This window comes from Tamandua tetradactyla, chromosome 1 (genome assembly GCF_023851605.1).
Source record: "Tamandua tetradactyla isolate mTamTet1 chromosome 1, mTamTet1.pri, whole genome shotgun sequence".
Classification (NCBI taxonomy): domain Eukaryota; kingdom Metazoa; phylum Chordata; class Mammalia; order Pilosa; family Myrmecophagidae; genus Tamandua; species Tamandua tetradactyla.
In genome coordinates, this window is record NC_135327.1 from 186,473,169 (window position 1) to 186,480,935 (window position 7,767).

Below are 7,767 nucleotides of genomic sequence, written 5' to 3' on the forward strand. Positions count from 1 at the left end.
GCAACTTTATTTCTAGAATACTCTTTCTTCTATCCTTTCTTTTATGATTGAAATCTCTTGGATCATTTAATTCTCAATGCCACCTTATCCAAGAGGTCTCACAACTCCATACCCATTCTCTCTGCTCTCAAGTATGCTTAATCAGTTCTCTATGTATTTCATAGCCTTCCTAATTGCAAGCAGAGTGGTGCATTAAAAAGATTCTCCAATGAGGAGACCCTAATCTGCCGATTAGTAACTCTGTGACAATAAACACATCACTTGAACTCCTGGCAGAGAAGCAAGCTTTTTGATCTGGAAAATGATTAAATAGTTTCTTCACAGAGTTGCATATCTTCTACAAAGGAATGAGACATTATTGAGCCTCTCTTGTTTTTGTTGTACATTTTATTTCACTGGTGGTTTGCATCCACGTCTCCCTTTGATTGGAAACTCTTGAGTAACAGGTATAGTGTCCCTTTTTCTTTATATCTGCCCAGGATGATTCATGAATATAGGTAGAAATTAACTACATCTCAAGCCAAAAACTCTCTTTCCCACATCATAGTTACCTTCACACGTGGTCTCAGTGATGTGTGCACATTTCTGGGAGAAGGTGTTTCATATCTCTTACCTGTTTCCCCACCCCAGGCAGTATATCAGGACTCATTAGGATAGCCATGCTAATGACATCCTGGCAATAATTTCTGATTACATCAGCACTGTGCCAAGACCATAAGCATTTATTAGGATAGAGGTGGGAAGGGAAGGGTGGCTTCATGGCTGGAGAAAAGGGAATGAATTTACTATGTAGACTAGAGCCATATTACTGAGTATCATGATAGTCATGATGAAGTCAGGACTTCACAGATTAGAAAAGAAAGCATTAAAGGTTTTTGAGATAGGGCATGTATGCTGGTTTGAAAATATTACTTACCCCAGAAAAGCCATGTTTAGTCCTGATTCAGTTTTGTGAGGGCGGCTGTTTCTTTTAATCTTAATTCACTACTGTAGGTTAGAATCTTTGATTTGATTATTTCCACAGAGATGTGACACTCGTAATTGTGAATGTGACCTTTGATTAGATGGAGATGTGACTCCACCCATTCTAAGTAGGTCTTGATTAGTTTACTGGAATCCTTTAAAAGAGAAAACATTTTGGAAAGAGCCGGAGATGATAGAGCTGACAGAAACTTCAGAGCAAAGCTAACAGGCAGAGAACAGAAACATGGAGGTTTGGAGATGCTTGGAGCACAGCAGACCTCACCATGAGAGAGATTTTAAGCAAGCCAGAACCTGCAGAGGATCAAGGGAAGCCAAGAGATGAAGCCAAGTCCTGGAGAAGCAAAGTGAGGAACCCCCACAGTAACAGAGGCTAAAAGCAACAGAGTCCAGCAGATGGCAGCCATGTGACTATCCAGCTGACAGAGGTGTTACTGACCCATCCGCCTTTCTTGAATTAAGGTATCTTTCCCTGGATGCCTTGGTTTGGATATTTGCATAGGTTTAGAACTGTAAACTTGCAACTTATTAAATTCCACTTTTTAAAAACTGTTCCAGTTCTGGTATATCACATGCTGGCAGTTTACAAACCAACACAGCATATCATGATGAAACAATATCTCAGAAAGGCACTGGGGATCTGAATTGATTGTATAAAAGATTAGACAGAGTGGCTAGTTCAGTGATGCAGGGATAATAAAGTGAGGGTCTGGCCCAGGGTGATGGCAAAGGTGATGGAAATATATGGAAAGAAAAATTTTATGGAAGAAAATAAAGTCATGGTAACTGATTAAATGGGGAAAGGGGGTATAATGAGGTTTAAGATGAGCTCCAGGTTTCATGTCTGCATCACTAGGAGAGAAGTGATGCCATTGATAGAAAAGGTGGAATTTTGATTAGTGTAGGGTATAAGGATCAGCTTGAGAGCAAATGGATGATTCAGAATTGTAGATATTTTTGATCAGTTTGTATATGTATCTATCATGCCTACCTTGCTACTTTCCTTCTCCAGAAAGTCTGCCCATGATCTAGCTTCCTTCACTTATATTCCTTTCCTGTACTTCTTTTCTATCAATCAAACCTTCTTTAGCTGATGTTCCTCTAGGAAAGTGATAATAGGAATAGCTCAAATTCGATAAGAGCAAGTTGAGGCACAGAATGTTAATGCCTATTAACTCTGTGAATAGTTGCAACAACCTGGGCTTAGATTTGATTCTTATCAGACATGGGGTTTCTGCCCTAGGCGCATAACAGCCAATCTATGACACCTGTGTTTCGAAAGGGAAAAACAGATTATTGCTACACTAAGCAAGGAAAACAGATGGCCTATTGGCCTAAAATCTGCCTCCCACTGTCTAAGTTTTTTATGGATTCAGACAACGGGAGGTGGAGTTGTTCCAATAATAAGAAGTGCAAATAACTACAATTTATAAAATGTAAAGAGGAGTGAAGCTAAACCAAAGTAACTATTAAAATAGATATTTTTATAGTTTTAGTATCTTACATGATACTAAACAATTATAGTATCATGTAAGAGAGTGGAAAGTAACCATTACAATAACAAGTATAAACAACCAGAAAAGCATGTAAAGAGCTGGAACTAAACTACAACTAAGCAAAGATAACCATTACAATAACCAGTACAAACACTATGGTTAGAGGTTACAATCTCCTCTTTATTTTTGTTTTCTCTCAAACTTGAGAGATAATCTGGGTGAGGACTGCTTTGACTTCTTCATGCCGAAAGGGGTTGTTGACCCAAGGGGTTGGGAGAATGAACCTTCTTAGATTGTAGTCGTATATATTCTTTAACTTCAGGTTTTGGCTGGAGTATTAGTTCTGTCTCAGTAATTCTGTTATGGCAAGGCTGGGATAACAGACAGACAGATCGTAAAAATAGGCATATTTGCAATTATTAGTAGTAATATCATTAGTCCTGCTTGTAATATTGAATGCAACCATAATCCTATTCTTGTGGGGATGCCCACCGAACCTTTAATAAAGGTAGATTTGCTGCTGATTGTAAAGTTTTATAAATATGTTCTTTTTTTTTTTTTTTTTTTTTTTAAAGGAAAGACAGAGAGAAGGAAGGAAGGATAGAAGGAAGGAAGGAAGGAAGAAAGGGAAACATCTTTAAACATTTTCTTGTTTTATTGTATTTTGTTTTTCCGTTTTTTGTTACATGGGCTGGGGCCGGGAATCGAACCGAGGTCCTCCGGCATAGCAGGCAAGCACTTTGCCCGCTGAGCCACCGCGGCCCGCCCTATAAATATGTTCTTAAATACAAGGTAGTCCTAAAGTGCATCTGCCCATCCTACCTGGGGGCAGCCAGGACTATATGTTGGTGTCACATAAACACTGAGCTCCATTTGAAGCTACCCAGTAAACACTAGGCCTATTAAACCAATCTGTTCCAAATTTCTCTCTTTCTTATAATATTATGGTTTGGAGACATTATTCTGAAAACAACTATCCCATTTTCCTTGTATTGCAGAGATTTTGTTGCTCCAAGTGGTTTCATTGTTCCCAGCAGAGAGGGCTGTCTGGCTTAATCTACCATACCCAGGTGTTATCTACACCATGCCCTTCTTTTTCTTGAATTGTTGACTGCTCAGTCTTGTCACCTAAACAGTCTGAATGTTGAATGCTTTTTTCTACTGTTATTCCATGAGTAAACAGTAAAAAAAAAAGATTATTGTATTGGGGTTTTCAAATTAATTGGCCATTTCTTTGGATCTGCATTAGTTATGTCTATAGTGTCTAGGGTACTTTTTTGTTCTTTCATCTTTTTTATTAATTTCCTTAGTTCTTTCCAGACAGTGCCCTGGAGGGATGATATCCACCAGGGTAGCCCAGGAACACTAGATATTAGTAATTGGCTGCATACCCAACAATCATATTGATCATAGAATTTGCATAAAAGTGTACCCACTGTAGAAAGATATTAGTGTCTGACAATATGTCAGCTCCTTGATCAATACTACAGCAGGAATACAAAACAAGGATACAAATCCAGAAACACATGTTGGGAAGAATCTAATAGTTTTTATACAATAATCTATCTATTGGCTACAAATGAGAGTGTTTTACTTTTTAGGCAATACAGATGGCTAATAAAGTTTTGAATATACTTAACAGTATTCAAGCAAAAATACATGCTGGAACATGTGGATCTTCAGATCTGCTAATATTTATCTTTTTTTTTTTTAATCTGTTCTTCTGAAGATGTATTTTAGATCTTCTAGAGGCTCACATTGATATCTGTCTGCTGGAAGTTCTACAGTTTCCTCTCTTCTTTGAGGTCTCCAGCAGTTCGTTTCCTTGTGTTTGGTATTTGCTCTGTGAAAGCATCTAGGAAAGAAAGACTAGTTAGGAGGTGCTACTTTTAACCTTCTATAGTGTATCCCTGGTTTCACTCCCATCAATTTAACAGAGTGAGTGGTTAATGAAACTTCATAGGACCTTTTCAATTTGGCTCCAACTGGTCCATTTGATGTTGATTTTTCCATTCCCCTTAAAGAATTCAGTCTCTAATCTTAAAGTGATATAAAGGAACACCTGTAAGAAAAGAAAGCCCACTTGAGATAGAGTTGTGGATTGCCTCTAATGCAGCTCCTAGTGACTGAATATATCTCCTAGTTGGATGGACTTGTTCCGTCTAGGTATACATACCACCTTGTTTCAGGAATGATCTCCCATAAGGCATTTCAAAAGAGCCTGCTTCTGGTACTACTATTACCTGTATCAAAGCCTGTGAGCATACTTCATCTGATGAAAGATAAGTCTCTTGACAGAGTTTCACTACCATTTTTTCAGGGTATGATTCATCTTCTCTGTTTTTCCAGTAGATTGTACTCTCCAAGATGCATTTAATTTCCAATGTACATTCAGTGCTCCAGACAGTTTCTGTGAAATTTTTTATGTAAAAGACACCTCCTCCTCCATTATTACTTTCCGTTGAAAATGGGAGTCCAAACCATTTGATTATTTCCTTCAGGAGAGACTTAACTACTTCTGAGATTAGTCTTGTTCTACATGGAAAGGCTTCTACCCATCTTGCAAAGTACCTCCAAAAACAAGAAGATATTTATAATTTCCATATACTTTTGGCATAACAGTAAATCTACTTGCCATTACTCACCTTGCGCTGTGCCTCTTGCCCTCCTTTTATAGGGGATGGAGGATTGGGTTTTGGATTGTTTTTATTACAAATTAAACAATTTTGGGTTATGTTCTGAATGACTCTTTACATCTTATCTTCTATAATGTAAACTTTCAGGCACTGATACATGAAATCTCTTCATAATATATGCTTTGATGTAAGTAAGAACACTTTTCCGTAAGTGTTCAGGAGTAAAAATTACTCCATCTTTATTGTAAATCCATCCTATATTGATTCTTTTGTATGGACTATTTGACTGAGGGCTATAACATCTGACTCAAAGCCCCATTCTTTTGTTTTCAACAAATTGTGGGCAGAACACTGAGGAGAAAAGTTCATTAGTCTTATGTGAGGTATCAGAAAAAGTGCTAATGATGAGGATGCATGTTTTAATTTGGCTGCTGCTTTTCCTTTTAGATCTACTATTCAATTGCCTTAATAGAGTCAGCTTCTTTCTGGTGACTGTAGAAATGTATTATGGCAATTTCTTTAGGCAACATTACTGTTTCTAATAAGGCTAAGATTGTGCCTGCACGTTTAATTTTCTTTTTACGAGATGTTGAGTCCTCTTTCCTTCCAAATAGCTCCATGAGCATGAACTATATTAGAAATCATACTTAGGGTTTATATTTATGCTTATTCAATCCCTTTCCCAGAGGTAAATCTATTAAATCTGAATGGCTCTAATAAATTTCATCTACTCTTTGCATACAATCATTTACATTGTAAGAATAAAATTAAGTTTAGCTTTCACACAAGATGCCACAGGATGAGAGAACAAAATGGCTCAGACTGGTCTTGCAGGCAGGGAAAGGAGAGGGCCTCTGATGCAAGCCCAGAATTGGCACCAAATCCTCATATAGGTAAAAACAAGTTCAAATAAGTAACTGCCAGGGTCACTAAAATGTAAATATAATCAAAAGTGGGAAACTTCAGCAGGAAATGTGAATTATTTAGACTATCCGGATGGGCTGCAACCTCTGGAGTATCCAATCAGCAGAGAAACAGGGGAGGGTTATAAAATCGGTGGCACTCTATCGCTTGGCACCCCAGCCACCACATCTGGTTGGGCGCCCTTTCTTGCAAGATCATGAATAAATTCTTTTCTTCTCCACAATCGGGTGAGCATTTATTCTCTTTCAGGTATGGCTTTCTTTCTAACACACAGGCTCCCCTTTCCCACTTGGAAATAAGGTAGCTCAATTTAAACTAGAAGATTATAGGGTAATGTTTGGATTATCTAGCAGAATTGGTTTTACCAATTGATATTTACCTAATCACCCAGGCATGAACCACTATCCAGCTTTCTGTTCTAATGGTGGCAGTACACAATGAAGCACGTGCACTGTGGTCGGTTGTTTTAGAGTGAATTTTTCAGCATCATTGAAATGTCACAGGTGACTGCTATAGCCCTTACACATACTAGCAATAGGAGGTAGTGTTTTCGAACTGTTTATAAAAATAGGTTACAGGACATCTGATGTTTCCTAATTTTTGAGTAAGCACCCCCAATCCAATTTCTTGCCTCCCATGTACAAAAAGATCAAAATGGTTTTGAGTCTAGGAGCCCTAGGGCTCAGTCTGTTAAAAGTTCTCTTTATTTTCTGGAACGCATGTTTATATTCTATAGTTCAATTTAGAGGCTCCTGCTCAGATCCTATCAGGGCTTTATATAAGGGTTTTGGTGTGAATCCAAAATTAGGTATACAAATTCCACAGAATCCTGCATTCCTAAGAATACTCAAAGCTGACTTCTTGTAAGTGGCTCTGTTACTCAGGCTAAAGCTTCCCACTGATCTGACAAAAGATTTTTCTGTTCTTTGGGTAATTCAAAACCTAAATATTTTACTGATGTTTGTGAAATTTGAGCCTTTTTCTTTAAGGTTTTGTAAGCTTGGTCTGCTAAGAAATTCCAAGTTTGGTAAGTGTTCTTATCTAATGCTTTTCTGGTAGGACTTGCAATTAAGATACATCTACATAATGTAATAATACTCTGTTTTAGTTTACTAAAGTTGCCAGAATGCAACACACCAGAGATGATCAGCTTTTAAAAGGAGATTTATTTAGTTACAAATTTATAATTCTTCAGAGGAAAGGCAGCTGGCTTTCCTCTGACTTTCTCTGTCACATGGGAAGGCACACAGTGGGTGTGGTAGGAAGGTCCAGGTATCAACAAGGCAGGTGATGATGCCCCATTGTCCTGTTTCTGTGGACTTAAATAATCAGCATGTGAAAGTCATCTACGGCTGATTACATCTGCAGTTGGCTAAGGGGAGTGCCTTCAGCAATGAGTGGTATTTAATTTAATTAGCTGGAGGCTTAAAAGAGAGGTCAGAAGGGAACTCAACACAGTACAGCCCAAGGAGCTCAGCAAACTTCATGTCTGCACTAGCAGACCAGCCCAGATGTTTGGAGATGAAGAAAAGAATTGCCCCAGGGAAAGCCACTGGAACCCTGAAGTAAGGAGAGAAGGCTAGCAGACATTGTCATGTGCCTTTCCATGTAACAGAGAACCTCAGATGAAAGCTAGCTGCTTTTCCTCTGAAGAACTATACATTTTTAACTAAATAATTCCCCTTATTAAAAGCCAATCCATCTCTGCCATGTTGCATTCTGGCAGTTTT